General features: G+C 42.9%; 2 non-coding genes across 2 annotated transcripts; both read right to left on the bottom strand.

Moving 5' to 3' along the window:
- Window positions 1–10,747: 10,747 nt before the first annotated feature.
- On the bottom strand, window positions 10,748–10,850 carry LOC118476585 (U6 spliceosomal RNA). Its single transcript, XR_004856764.1, has one exon. It is a non-coding gene; the product is annotated as a U6 spliceosomal RNA (small nuclear RNA).
- Window positions 10,851–15,545: 4,695 nt separating this feature from the next.
- Window positions 15,546–15,648, bottom strand: LOC118476584 (U6 spliceosomal RNA). The gene has a single exon (XR_004856763.1). It is a non-coding gene; the product is annotated as a U6 spliceosomal RNA (small nuclear RNA).
- Window positions 15,649–15,909: the final 261 nt, after the last annotated feature.

Genomic DNA, 15,909 nt, shown 5'->3' with positions numbered 1-15,909 from the left:
GTCGTTGGTGAGGAGCTTGGTGTGGACGACGCACTTGGAGGAGGTTGGTGTGGACGACGCACTTGGTGTGGACCAGCAGAACATCCCCGCGGCGGCCATTAGGGGAGCTCGGAGAGGGGCGACGCTGGTGTCCTTGGATCCATCGGCGTCGACCTCGCGAGCTAGGGCAAGCGCAGATCCGGACGTCTTGTTGGGGGCGACGCTCGAAGCGGGGGCGCTTGGAATTGGGCGAGACCTGCGATCCAACGACGGTCACACGCGCGTAGCCGGTAGACGGCCAACGCGCGCAGATGGCAGGCGGGGATGGTGGCGAGATTTGGAGATTCTCCTTCCGAGGGAGGAGCGGATCCGACGGCATGGACAGCAGAGGCTCTGCTCGCGGGCGTGGGATCCGGGGGCGGAGGCTCTGCTCGCGGGTGGCTGGAAGACACGCGCAGAGGGCGTGGACAGCAGAGAGGAGAGCGGGGGCGAGGGAGATGCCAGACGCGCGCAGATGGAGGGCGGGGATGGCGGCTGGTGCTGCGCGGAGCGGAGGGTGTCGCAGGTGGGAGGCAGAACCGTGCGCCATTACGTTGTGAACGTCTACACTACGTTCTTAAGTAGTAGTAGAGATATAGCTCGTGACTACACCCAAATCGAGTTTTGGTTATGTTCGTACATTCAAAAAGCTTCAAGAAGATTGATTTAACTCGTGGGAAAAATAATTTCTGCGTGCTAGAAATCAGTGGCGGACGCAGGACAGAATTTCATGTGGGGCCAAACAAAATCATAAGACATCTAGATAAGACTATAAAACAGATGTAACGCTGCATATAGAATCTAGTGATCGAACAATAGAAATTAAAATTTGAAAGAAGAGAAAAATATGAACAAGAAAACAGTACGTGTCAATGTTGCGATGGCTGAATGACTGAATTGCGCGGGTGTGTGAGCGCAGACAGAAGGGGGATGGACGGGCGACATCGACATTGGTGCGGCGACAGAGTCGGTGAGCGTAGAAGGGGAGCCAGGTGTGGCAGCAACATTGGGGTAACGCAGAAGGGGGCAGGCGACAAAGTTAGGACGAGTACAACAAGGGGATGACGACGATGGAGTCGAGCGCTTCTACCTTTTGTCGATCGGATACAACGATAACAGAACATAAGCGGAATTGGGCTGTTTTACAAAGTTGTGGAGTTTGATTGTTGGCATGATGGTGGATGTGTGCTGTATTTTTGCCTTCATGTACTTACTATTTTTTCCAAATCACATCATATTCAACATATATATAAGAAGACAAAAAATGAGGTGGGGCCCCAGCCCCCGTGGCTCCGCCCCTGCTACAAAATGAAGGTATTAGTATATACGAACGAGGATGATGACATGCGCTGAGTTAATTACTTCATTTATGATCGAGATGACATGTATATTCTTAGAAAACTCAACTTTCATAAAAGAAAACTAAAACTTTTTTAACTCGTTTGAGTGGTCACGACCGACTCCAATAAGATCTGGTAAAGCGTTCTGTCATGTAAATATATCTGATAATGTACTTCCCTACGCGCCCAACAACGCACGCTAAAGGCTCCTCTATTTTACTGGTGGGCACCGACGCTCTCCAAACATGGCAGCCGTTCTCGTGTCCGCTAAAGCGAGTCTACTCCTCGCTACAGCTCTCGTTCATAGAGTACAGCCTCCCATGCGTTTTCGTCTAACGTTTTCATTTTTTTCATTTCCGCTGCGTTGTCGTCTAGCGGCCGGGGATGATTTCGTCCGCTGAGTTAATTACTTCATCTATGGTCAAGATGGCGTGTATATTCTTAGAAAATTCAACTTTCAAAAAAGAAAACTAAAACGTTTTTAGCTCGTTTGAGTGGTTAAGACTGGCTCCAACATGGTTTGGTAAAGCGTTCTGTCATGTAAATATAGCAGATAAAGTACTTCCCTACACGCCCAACATCGCACTCTAAACGCTCCTCTGTTTTACCGGCTGGCTCCGACGCTCTCCAAACATGGCGGGCGTTCTCCTGTCCGCTAAAGCGAGTCTGCTCCTCACTACAGCTCTCGTTCGTAGAGTACAGGCTCTCGTACGTTGTCGTCTAGCGTTTTAATTTTTTTCATTTATGTTGCGTTGTCGTCTAGCGGCAGGGGATGATTTCATGCGCTAAGTTAATTACTTCATCTATGGTCGAGATGGCATATATATTCTTAGAAAACTCAACTTTCATAAAATAAAACTAAAACTTTTTTAGCTCGTTCGAGAGGTTAAGACTGGCTCCAACAAGGTCTGGTAAAGCGTTCTATCATGTTAATATAGCAGATAAAGTACTTCCCTACGCGCCCAACAACGCACACTAAAGGCTCCTCTATTTTATCGGCCGGCTCCGACGCTCTCCAAACGTGGCAGACGTTCTCCTGTCCGCTAAAGCGAGTCTGCTCCTCGCTACAACTCTCGTCCGTAGAGTACAACCTCCCAAACGTTGTCGCCGAGGATGGTGTCATGCGCTGAGTTAATTACTTCATCTATGGTCGAGATGGCGTGTATATTCTTAGAAAACTCAACTTTCATAAAACAAAACTAAAACTTTTTTTAGCTCGTTTGAGAGGTTACGATCGGCTCCAACAAGGTCTGGTAAAGCGTTCTGTCATGTTAATATAGCAGAAAAAGTACTTCCCTACGCGCCCAACAACACACGCTAAAGGCTCCTCTATTTTACCAGGTGGCTCCGACGCTCTCCAAACATGGCGGATGTTCTCCTGTCCGCTAAAGTGAGTCAGCTCCTCGCTACAGCTCTCGTTCGTAGAGTACAGGCTCTCGTACGTTGTTGTCTAGTGTTTTGATTTTTTTCATTTATGTTGTGTTGTCGTCTAGCGGCCGGGGATGATTTCATGCGCCGAGTTAATTACTTCATCTATGGTCGAGATGGCATGTATATTCTTAGAAAACTCAACTTTCATAAATGAAAACTAAAACTTTTTTAGCTCGTTTGAGTGGTTAAGATTGGCTCCAACAAGGTCTGGTAAAGCGTTCTGTCATGTAAATATAGCAGATAAAGTACTTCCCTACGCGCCCAACAGCGCACGCTAAATGCTCCTCTATTTTACCAGTTGGCTCCGACGCTCTCCAAACGTGGCGGACGTTCTCCTGTCCGCTAAGGCGAGTCTGCTACTCGCTACAGCTCTCGTTCGTAGAGTACAACCTCCTGTACGTTGTCGTCTAGCGTTTTCATTTTTTTCATTTTTGTTGCGTTGTCGTCTAGCGACAGGGGATGATTTCATGCACTGAGTTAATTACTTCATCTATGGTCAAGATGGCATGTATATTCTTAGAAAACTCAACTTTCATAAAAGAAAACTAAAACTTTTTTTAGCTCGTTCGAGAGGTTAAGACTGGCTCCAACAAGTTCTGGTAAAGCGTTCTATCATGTTAATATAGCAAATAAAGTACTTCCTTACGCGCCCAACAACGGACGCTAAAGGCTCCTCTATTTTATCAGCCGGCTCCGACGCTCTCCAAACGTGGCAGACGTTCTCCTGTCCGCTAAAGCGAGTCTGCTCCTCGCTACAACTCTCGTCCGTAGAGTACAACCTCCCATACGTTGTCGTCTAGCGTTTTCATTTTTTTTTTCATTTTTGTTGCGTCGTCGTCTAGCGACAGGGGATGATTATATGCGCTGAGTTAATTACTTCATCTATGGTCGAGATGGCATGTATATTCTTAGAAAACTCAACTTTCATAAAAGAAAACTAAAACTTTTTTGGCTTGTTTGAGTGGTTAAGACTGGCTCTAACAAGGTCTGGTAAAGCGTTCTGTCATGTAAATATAGCAGATAAAGTACTTCCCTACGCGCCCAACAACGCACACTAAATGCTCCTCTATTTTACCAGTTGGCTCCGACCCTCTCCAAATGTGGCAGACGTTCTCCTGTCCGCTAAAGCGAGTCTGCTCCTCGCTACAGCTCTCGTTCGTAGAGTACATCCTCCTGTACGTTGTCGTCTAGCGTTTTCATTTTTTTCATTTTTGCTGCGTTGTCGGCTAGCGGCCAGGGATGATTTCATGCGTTGAGTTAATTACTTCATCTATGGTCGAGATGTCGTGTATATTCTTAGAAAAATCAACTTTCATAAAAGAAAACTAAAACTTTTTTTTAGCTCGTTTGAGAGGTCAAGACGGGCTCCAACAAGGTCTGGTAAAGCGTTCATCATGTTAATATAGCAGATAAAGTACTTCCCTACGTGCCCAACAACACACGCTAAATGCTCCTCTATTTTAAGAGCTGGCTCCGACGCTCTCCAAACATGGTAGACGTTCTCCTGCCTGCTAAAGCGAGTCTGCTCCTCGCTATAGCTCTCGTTCGTAGAGTACATCCACCCGTACGTTGTCGTCTAGCATTTTCATTTTTTCATTTCTGTTGCGTTGTCGTCTAGCGACCGAGGATGATGTCATGCGCTGAGTTAATTACTTCATCTATGGTCGAGATGGAGTGTATATTCTTAGAAAACTCAACTTTCATAAAAGAAAACTAAAACATTTTTAGCTCGTTTGAGAGGTTAAGACCGGCTCCAACAAGGTCTGGTAAAGCGTTCTGTCATGTAAATATAGCAGATAAAGTACTTCACTACGCGCCCAACAACGCACACTAAAGGCTCCTCTATTTTATCGGCTGGCTCCGACGCTCTCCAAACGTGGCGGACGTTCTCCTGTCCGCTAAAGCGAGTCTGCTCCTCGCTATAGCTCTCGTCCGTAGAGTACAACCTCCCGTGCGTTGTCGTCTAGAGTTTTCATTTTTTTTCATTTTGGTTGCATTGTCGTCTAGCGGCCGGGGATGATTTCATGCGCTGAGTTAATTACTTCATCTATGGTCGAGATGGCGTGTATATTCTTAGAAAACTCAACTTTCGTAAAATAAAACTAAAACTTTTTTAGCTCGTTTGAGAGGTTAAGACCGGCTCCAACAAGGTCTGGTAAAGCGTTCTGTCATGTATTTTAATACTTGGTCTTAGATTGAAAGAGAAATGGAGTTAAAGTCAAAGTCAAAAGCTTCAATTACATCTCTATCAGTATCAAACATCCTTTGCCCAACTCATGTACTTTATTTCATATCTTTCTTGTTAAAGGCCACCAGATTTCTTCATTTTTGGCGCTTAATGCCAAAGGGGAGAAATTAATAGGCCAAAGCAAAAGGACCGCACCACCACTCTGTTTTTAGAATAGTTTTATCTTCCAAATTGTTACTATTGCATTTGCAAAAACCCTCTTGACAGCTAAGAGGAGAATAACTATTTTTTACCAAAAAAGGGAGAACTTTTATAGGAGGAGCTTTTACTTAACCAAAGGAAAAGCATTTGAAAAAGGGGGAGAATATTTCGAACTTGGATTTTTTTTGAAAAGTTGTATTCATATACCTTAGGCCAATTTCAAAAGAATTTGAAAAGACTTTACCAAATGTTCTGAAAAAACAAGCTGAGTGGTGCAAATGTGGTCCAAAATTTTAACTATGTCAAAAACATTAATTTGAATTTAGAACTGCTTTCAATCCTAGTAACTTATGCACTCTTGTCGATTTGCAAACCAGTTATATTTCTACTCTTTACATTTGCTTTGGTTTGAGTTGGCATCAATCACCAAAAAGGAGGAGATTGAAAGGGAAATGGTCTCTACCATATTCTCTAATTTATTTTGGTGCTTGATGACCATCAAAACCTTAGGGACTAGCTTTTTTGCCTAGTCTAAAATTCACATGTGCATAAGTACACTCAACTTAGTTCTAAGTCAGAAATAGCTCAAAACCGACCATAGAGGGGTATAACTTGGAAAACATAAAGGTTACCTAGTTTCATACTTTGGACAAGTTGCTTACACCCAGTGGCGGACCTAGAATTTTTATATAGGGTGTGCCGCAACAAAATTTTTATGTAAATTCTATCAAATATACATATAATTTATAGTAAATTTGGTAAACAATTCGATATATGTATATAAAATTTGGCATTCAACAATTAAGTATGAAAGTTGCATACATTAAACATACAGATTTCAATAATACTACTTATCTGGCCTGCGCTTCCTCAACGCCATAAAAGTCTCAATTATATCTTCTTCATTCACTTCGAAGAAAATATCCCTCTCGATGTATGTAACGAGACAATCATCCAAAAGACTATCACACATCTTGTTTCTCAATTTAGTCTTCACTAAACTCATTGCAGAAAATGCCCTTTCAACACTTGCTGTCGCTACCGGCAAAAGCAATACCAATTTGAGAAGCAAATAAACCATATCAAACACCTTATGTCTCTTTGTTTCAACAAGCTTAACTGAGAGGTCCACAAGATTAGTTATGTCTTTGAATCTATCATCTTCTCTTATGCCATCAATATAATTGTCAAGTTGCAAGTCAAGCTTTAACAAGTCAGTGTTTGACATGTCATTAGGATAGAAATCAGCTAGCTTTCGTACCTTGTGTGCATCAAAAGAAGCAAAGGAGTTGGAAGGATCTAATGCTGACATACAAGAAAGCAGCTCCATATTAGCCTCACTAAACCGACTATCAAGCTCTAGGCTAATTTGATCAATGACCCCAATATATACTTCTCTTCTGAAGTGGTCATCATTGGTTTGGTTATGAACAAATCGTGATGATCTTCCATAAGGCTTATAATTTCCATCCATAGCAGGAACTTCGATATCATGTTTGTTGCAAAATGAAGTGATTCTTTGAAGAAATTGATCCCAACCATCAAGCCTTAACTGTTGCATTCTTCTCTTTGCCACATTAACAAGTGAAATTGCATTAATAATATCTTGCTCCCTTCTTTGCAAACACACTGATAGATCATTTGTATATCCAAGAATAACAAACATTAAGTGTGCATCAAAAACAAAGTCAAATGACTCAAATGCTCCAAGCATAGAATGTATCCTTGTCCAATCACTTCTAACTGTAGTATCCTCTCCAAGAATCATGAGAACATCTCGAATTACAGGATACATAGTAATTATGTTACATATAGTTTTGTAATAAGAGCCCCATCGAGTCTCACCAGGCCTAGGCAACCCCATCTCTTGATTCAATCCTCTCCCAGTTTCAAGTTCACCACATTCAAGTGATTTCATTAGATTCTCAAGTCTAGCATCTCGAAGCATACCGTGACGCTTACAAGAAACTCCAACAATATTCAATAAGAGAGTTACTTGATCAAGAAACCACACACAATCATTATTTCCCTTGGAAACAACAACAAGAACTAGTTGGAGTTGATGTGCAAAACAATGGATATAATAAGCAGAAGGTGACTCTTGCATGATCAATGTTTTCAATCCTTTAATATCACCTCTCATGTTGCTAGCCCCATCATAACCTTGTCCACGAATTCGTGTCAAAGTCAAGCCATGACTAACCAGTAAAGCTTCAATTGCATTCTTAAGTGATAAAGAGCTAGTATCATCTACATGAACAACTCCAATGAAGTGCTCACATGGCCTTCCCAATGCATCAACATAACGCAAGCAAAGAGCTAGTTGTTCTTTGTGTGATATGTCACTAGACTCATCCGCTAAAATTGCAAATGGCTCTTCACCAAGCTCTTCAATTATTTTCTTTCTAGTTTCTATAGCGCAACACTGAATAATTTGCTTTTGTATCTTTGGGCTAGTCAAAGTGCAATTACCTGGAGCGTTGTTAAGAACATACTTGTTGACCTCTTCACTATTTGCAGCAAGAAATTTCAAGATTTCAATAAAGTTTCCTCTGTTGCCAGACTCCTCACTTTCATCATGTCCACGAAATGACAATCCTTGATGCAAAAGAAACTTCAAACATCGAAGTGAATATGTCAACCTTATCTTATAAAGATTGCGATCATCATCACTCCACTTCTCAATTTTATTATCAATTCTTGCATTAGGATTTATAAAGCCAAGATATTTCTCTTCGGCTGTCTTATGTGTCATAGAACCCACATGTTTTAGAAGTGCTTCAGACCCTTTATTCCAATTATTCCAACCATCTGAAGTAAATGCAGAAGTCCCTTTGCCCTTATTTGCTTTACTTTTGAATAAGTAGCACATAAAGCAAAATGCAGCATCTTTCTTAACACTATATTCAATCCAAGGAAAATTTTGAAACCACACAAAATTAAAATGGCGATCTCTATCTCCAATTTTCCTATTTGGAAATTCATGTGCATATGGTTGAAATGGACCTCTAAGAATATATGCTCTTCGAATTGCATCGTGATCATTAGCATGGTAACTTGCAATAGGTGGTCTTTCACCTGGATCATGTGGAAGACGACTGACATCATAAATTGTTGGTGGTGGCGATGCAGATGGCATTGGATTCACAATTTCTTCATTTATCCTCTCTTCCTCTTGTTCTTGAGGTGTCGGCACTTGAGTAACATCCAGAGATAATGAAGAAGCAATAAACTTCTGTTTCTTTACAGCATGATTGCGAAAAAGAGAGGCAATATCTCTCTGCTTCTTCATATTTTAGACACTACAAAAACAATTGTAGTGAATCAACAATCAATAAGAAAAATATATATATATATGTACACACTGCGTTAGACAAAATTCAACAAAAAATATATATGTACATTAGTACGTTACCTGGCCGGCTGAAGCGTTGAACAGCAGAACAAAGGCTTGAACAGTTGCAGCAAATACGGCACTACAGCCAGACCAAGAGGCAAGCGGCAACAACTAACATCCAGCAGCCAAGTAGCCAACAGGCAACAGGTACTTGGGTCTTGGGCAGACGTCTAGACGAAGACTCCAAAAGCCAACAGCCAACTAGACGAGCAGACGGAGGCAGGCTGGCAGGGCGCCGCCGTGCACCGCGCAGGCAACTGGCCAACTGGGCACTTCGGTCTTCGGTAGCAGTAGCAGATCGCACCGCGTTGGCCGGACGGAGGCAGGGGCAGGGGCGCCGCCGCGGGCGCAGATCGCAGAAAGACGAAAAGTAATCTTAGCTGCCGCCCGCCGTCTGATGTAAAGAAGCTGAACGATCGCTCGGGATACCGGGATGGGGTCTTCGGTGGGCCTGGCTTAGGGTGTGCCAGGGCCCACCTGGACCCCCCTGTGGGTCCGCCCCTGCTTACACCCCTAGGAACCTGTTTGACACATCAAGAGAGGTTGGATAGATTAATTTGAAAGAATCACTCTTTTGGATCTAGTTTGAGAAAAATCAAAGTTATAAGTTGGAGAAAACAAAATATTCAAAAATGGGACTTAGAGTGGTTGGATTAATAGCACATATGTTTGTCTGAGTCCTAGGAACTTCCTTGAAGAAAGCCAAAATGATTTGAAGAAAGTTTGGAGAAAACAGGAAAAATCAGCTTGCTGAAGGAGGGGCACCAGACAGTTTGGAAGTGCCCAAAGTTTTCATAGAGAAGCCAGCCAATGCCGAAAAGAGGACACCAGATTGTCCAGTGTGCACCTGACTGTCCAGTGGTATTTGTAGCGGCGGTTAACAAACTCAGCATCTTCGGGTTATCGGCAGGCGAGAGCACCAGACTGTCCGGTGTGCACCGGACAGTCTGATGACAGCAGCAATGGTAACTTGCTAACTTAGAGCTACCGCCTGACGGGCTAGAATGGTAACCTGATAGTGCACCAGACGTGCACTGTAGAGTGTCTGGTGTGCACCGGACAAGCACCATTGACTGTATGGTGCACCACTAGACAGACAACTTTTGCACATTTATTCCAACAGCCATTTGAGTAGTTGGGGGCTATAAATACCCCCCAACCAGCACATTGAAGACATAAGAGCTACACCAAAGTGATATACATCAAGTGCAATAACTTTCGAGAGATTAGAAGCTTACCGTTTGTTCTAGAGTGTTGCATTCTCTTGTGCTCTTGATTTGGATTTTCACACTCGCTCTCACTTCCCATTCTCATTGTTGTAAAGCGAGGCAAGAGACTCTAAATACTTCATGTGGAGGTCAGGACTTAGTGTCTGTGTGATAGTGAAGCAAACTCAACAGGTCACCATGTCCGTTTGAGAGAGCTAAAGGGTTAAAAAAGATTCGGCCTTCGGGGCCTCCTCAATTGGACGTACATCCTTTGGGATGGAACATCGGGAAACATCCATAATTTTTAGGTTTTGCCTATTCAACCCCCCTTCTAGGCGAATTTCAGTGTTAATAAATGGTAGATCCAATTATTAGATGTACATGAGTTTGTACATGGATGTATGTCGTGAACTAACCACAACACATATATTTTAAGTCATTGAATAGATTATGCACCTTGATATTCGTAATATATTTTAAGTCGATCTTTTCTATCAGATTGGAATAAATATTTTATCACGATTGGACGCGGTTAATGGACCCAAAGGTATATTTGTAACCATTTTTTATTCTAGAAGAGTGAGGCAAAGTAATAAAAATGAAGATGAGTAATCTATTATGCCTTTTATGCTCTATGAGTCACTGTTGTAACTATCTTATTATACTTTTTACCTTCACCATTGAGTTAACCTTCAAAGGAGAGTTAATTAAAGGGAGAAAGCTTTGGTTTATTTATTTGTGTTGTCGTGTTTTTGATGCTAAAGCAAGTGATCCAACAGTTTCTACTATGGTACGTATTAACAGGGATGGAGAGAACAATAGGAAATAAAAATGGAAAGATGCACATGTTGCAAATGTATTGCTTTTGTGGTGATTGTAACAGGGATCTTTATGCAATTCTATAGTGGGGAAAGGCAGTAAAAATCTGATTGCAAAAACAAGGGACCTAGGCACGAAATGTCAAAACAATTTGGACCATTTCTCGATTTGTGCGTGTCATCCTTGCGCAGGGGCCATGCTAATCTTCTGTATATCGTTCCATTTTTATCGGATGTCTCCGAAGAGACAGAGCACAACGCTACGCTTTGACTTATAAGCTGGTGTTCCTCAAGTTTGCTGAGCGAGGTGGTTCTAAAAAAGTCTCGGCTCGCTTGCACCAGCCTAGCTTGTGAATCGGATCGAAGCGCATGGGATGGAAGTCAAGGTGCAAGCTAGCAAAGTGGAACGAGGCGTTTCTTAAATAAGCAACGGTGGTGCACCAAGGCGGGTTACCGGCTGTGGCACTCCCCTAGGATCGAGCGTTGACGACACTCCTGAGGCGACCGGCAAGCGACGACGACGCACCCTAGGCCCGGAGGTGACGGCGGTTGAGCGAGGCACGGTAGGCTTTGGCATCACCGGTGGTGGCCCTGAGGGAGCACGACGGCGGATCTTGGAGGAGCACACGTGGTGACAGATCCCAGAGGCGTGCGCGCGATGTCGGCTCCTCAGAAGCGCGCACCCTAGAGTGGCGCACGCTAGCGTCCCACCTCCCGTGACGACGCCGGCCTTCCCTAGGCACGAGCGATTATGACGGACTTCCCTAGGCGGCGAGCGGTGGATGATATGGTGTCGTGAACTAACCACAACATATATATTTTAAGTCATTTAATAGTTTATTCACTGCGAGATTCGTAATATATTTTACATCAATCCTTTCTCTCGGATTGGCGTAATTACCTTATCATGATTGGACCTGCTTAATGGGTGAGGCATGCCTAGTTGGTGGTGAGGACGTGCAGGCTAACTGGAATGCGACAGGTAGCATGTCTAGTTGGATCGTTGTGGGTTGTTGGGGGCGGGCGGGCTGATCGAGCTGCGACGAGTAGCGCGCCGGTGATCGGTTTGGGTTGGTCAATGTGATGGTCCACCACCCTAGGCGATGAATAGAGTTTGTATATATAGGCTAAGAATGGTAAATATATGGTCATTATGTCGTGTTAATAAATAGTAGATCTAATCATTAGATGTACGTGAGTGTGTGCATGGATGGTATGGTGCCGTGAACTAACCACAACATATATATTTTAAGTCATTCAATAGTTTATTCACCTTGAGATTCGTAATATATTTTAAGTTAATCATTTCTATTGGATTGGCACAAATATTTTATCACGATTAGACCCGCTTAATGAGAGAGGCGTGCCCGTTTGGAGCGTGGGGTGTGCGGTGGGTGGTTAGGACGTGCAGGCTAATTGGGGTGCGGCGGGTAGTACATTCGGTCGGATCTTGGTGGGTGGTGGAGCATGTGGGCTAATCGGAATGCGATGGGTAGCACGTCAATGATCAGTTTGGGTTGGTCAAAGTGATGGTTCCATCACTGTAGGTGATGAATAGAGTCATATATATAGGCTAAGAATAATAAATATATGGTCGTTATATCGTGTTAAATAATAGTAGATCCTATCATTAGATGTACGTGAGTGTGCGAATGGATGGTATGGTGTTGTGAACTAACCACAACATATATATATTAAGTCATTTAATTGTTTATCCACATTGAGTTTCGTAACATATTTTAAAGCAATCTTTTCTATCGGATTGGCATAATTACTTTATCATGATTGGACCCGCTTAATAGGTGAGGCGTTTGGTGGGTGGTGAGGACGCACAGGCCAATTGGCGGTGTGACAGGTAGCATGTCCAGTTGGATCGTTGTGGGTGGTTGCGGGGCATGTGGGCTAATCGGGATGCGAGGGGTAGCACGTCAATGATCGGTTTGGATTGGTCAAAGTGATGGTTCCATCACTATTTGTGACGAATAGAGTCATATATATAGGCAAAGAATAATAAATATATGGTCATTATATCGTGTTAAATAAATAGTAGATCCTACCATTAGATGTACGTGTGTGTGTGTGGATGGTATGGTGCCGTGAACTAACCACAACATATATATTTCACTTTCGAGATTCATAACATATTTTAAGTGAATCATTTCTACTAGATTGGCATAAATATTTCATGACGATTGGACCTACTTATTAATGGGTGAGGCACACCTAGTTGGAGAGCGAGGCACCCGGTGGGTGGTCAGGACATGCAGGCTAATTGGAATGCGACAGGTAGCATGTATAGTTGGATCGTTGCGGGTTGTTGGGGGCGGGCGGGCTGATCGAGCTGTGACGAGTAGCGCGTCGGTGATCGGGTTTGGGTTGGTCAATGTGATGGTCCACCACCCTAGGCGATGAATAGAGTTTGTATATATAGGCTAAGAATGGTAAATATATGGTCATTATGTCGTGTTAATAAATAGTAGATCTAATCATTAGATGTACGTGAGTGTGTGCATGGATGGTATGGCGCCGTGAACTAACCACAACATATATATTTTAAGTCATTCAGTAGTTTATTCACCTTGAGATCCGTAATATATTTTAAGTCAATCATTCCTATTAGATTGGCACAAATATTTTATCACGATTAGACCCGCTTATTGAGTGAGGCGTGCCAGGTTGGAGCGTGGGCGTAAGATGGGTGGTTAGGACGTGCAGGCTAATTGGGGTGCGGCGGGTAGTACATTCGGTCGGATCTTGGTGGGTGGTGGAGCATGTGGGCTAATCGGGATGCGATGGGTAGCACGTCAATGATCGATTTGGGTTGGTCAAAGTGATGGTTCTATCACTGTAGGTGACGAATAGAGTCGTATATATAGGCTAAGAATAATAAATATATGGTCGTTATATTGTGTTAAATAAATAGTAGATCCTATCATTAGATGTACGTGAGTGTGCGAATGGATGGTATGGTGTTGTGAACTAACCACAACATATATATATATATATTAAGTCACTTAATAGTTTATTCACCTTGAGATTCATAACATATTTTAAGTCAATCTTTTCTATCGGATTGGCATAATTACTTTATCATGATTGGACTTGCTTAATGGGTGAGGCGCGCCCGGTGGGTGGTGAGGACATGCAGGCTAATTGGGGTGTGACAGGTAGCATGTCTAGTTGGATCTTGGTGAAAGGTGGAGCATGGGGGCTAATCGGAGTGCGATGGGTAGCACGTCAGTGATCGGTTTGGGTTGGTCAATGTGATGGGTCCACCACCCTAGGAAATGAATAGAGTTTGTATATATAGGCTACGAATAATAAATATATGGTCATTATATTGTGTTAAATAAATAGTAGATCCTATCATTAGATGTACGTGAGTGTGTGTGTGCGTGGATGGTATGGTGTCGTGAACTAACCACAACATATATATTTTACTTTCGAGATTCATAACATATTTTAAGTGAATCATTTCTACTAGATTGACATAAATATTTCATCACGATTGGAGCTACTTATTAATGGGTGAGGCACACCTAGTTGGAGCGCGAGGCACACGGTGGGTGGTCAGGACATGCAGGCTAATTAGGGTGCGGCAGGTAGCACGTCTGGTTGGATTGTGGTGAGTGGTCGTGCGTGCGGGCAGATTGCGGTGCAGTGGGTTGCGCATCGATGATCGATTTGTGTTAGTCAAGGTGATGGGTCCATCACCCTAGGTGATGAATAGAGTCATACATATATAGGCTAAGAATATCAAACATATGGATTATGTCGTGTTAATAAATGGTAGATCCAATTATTAGATGTACGTGAGTTTGTGCATGGATGTATGGTGCCGTGAACTAATCCCATATGTTTGTTTTAAGTCATTCAATAGTTTATTCATCTCGAGATTCGTAATATATTTGAAGTCGATCTTTTCTATCAGATTGGCATAAATATTTTATCACGATTGGACGCGGTTAATGGATCCGAAGGTATATTTGTAACAATTTGTTGTATTCCAGAAGAGTGAACTAACCACAACATATACATTTCACTTTCGAGATTCATAACATATTTTAAGTGAATCATTTCTACTAGATTGGCATAAATATTTCATCATGATTGGAGCTACTTATTAATGGGTGAGGCACACCTAGTTGGAGCGCGAGGCACACGGTGGGTGGTCAGGACATGCAGGCTAATTGGGGTGCGGCAGGTAGCACGTCTGGTTGGATTGTGGTGAGTGGTCGTGCGTGCGGGCAGATTGCGGTGCAGTGGGTTGCGCATCGATGATCGATTTGTGTTAGTCAAGGTGATGGGTCCATCACCCTAGGTGATGAATAGAGTCATACATATATAGGCTAAGAATATCAAACATATGGATTATGTCGTGTTAATAAATGGTAGATCCAATTATTAGATGTACGTGAGTTTGTGCATGGATGTATGGTGCCGTGAACTAATCCCATATGTTTGTTTTAAGTCATTCAATAGTTTATTCATCTCGAGATTCGTGATATATTTGAAGTCGATCTTTTCTATCAGATTGGCATAAATATTTTATCACGATTGGACGCGGTTAATGGACCCGAAGGTATATTTGTAACCATTTATTGTATTCTAGAAGAGTGAGGCAAAGTAATAAAACCGAAAATGACTAATCTATTCTGCCTTTTATGCTGTATGAGTCACTGTTGTAACTATCTTATTATTCTTTTTTATCTTCTCCATTGAATTAACCTTCAAAGGAGAGTTAATTAAAGGGAGGAAACTTTGGTTTATTCATTTGTGTTGTCGTGTTTTTGATTCCAAAGCAAGTGATCAAGCTGCAATTGTATTGCTTTTGTGGTGATTGTAACAGGGACCTTAATGCAATGCTATAGTGGGGAGAGGCGGTAAAAATCTGATTGCAAGAACAAGGGACCTGGCGCGAAATGTCCTGGCGCGAAATGTCAAAAAAAATTGGACCATTTCTCGATTTGTGCGTGTCATCCTTGCGCAGGGGCCATGCTAATCTTCTCTGTATCGTTCCAATTTTATCGGATGTCTCCGAAGAGACAGTGCACAGCGCTTCGCTTCGACTTATAAGCCGGTGTTCCTAAGGTTTGCTGAGCAAGGTGGTTCTAAAAAAAAGTCTCGGCTCGCTTGCACCAGCCTAGCATGTGAATCGGACCGAAGCGCGTGGGCTGGACAGTCAGGGCGCAAGCTAGCAAAGCGGAACGGGGCGTTTCTTAATTAAGCTCTCCTCTTCCTCGATCAGTCGATCTAACCCATCAGCATCCGCTGTGCACGTGCGCGCTTTCTGGTCCTGGGTCCTGGC

This window comes from Zea mays, chromosome 2 (assembly GCF_902167145.1).
Source record: "Zea mays cultivar B73 chromosome 2, Zm-B73-REFERENCE-NAM-5.0, whole genome shotgun sequence".
Lineage (NCBI taxonomy): Eukaryota > Viridiplantae > Streptophyta > Magnoliopsida > Poales > Poaceae > Zea > Zea mays.
Note: the sequence above shows the minus strand (reverse complement) of the source record. Positions and strands in the feature narration are given on the sequence as shown.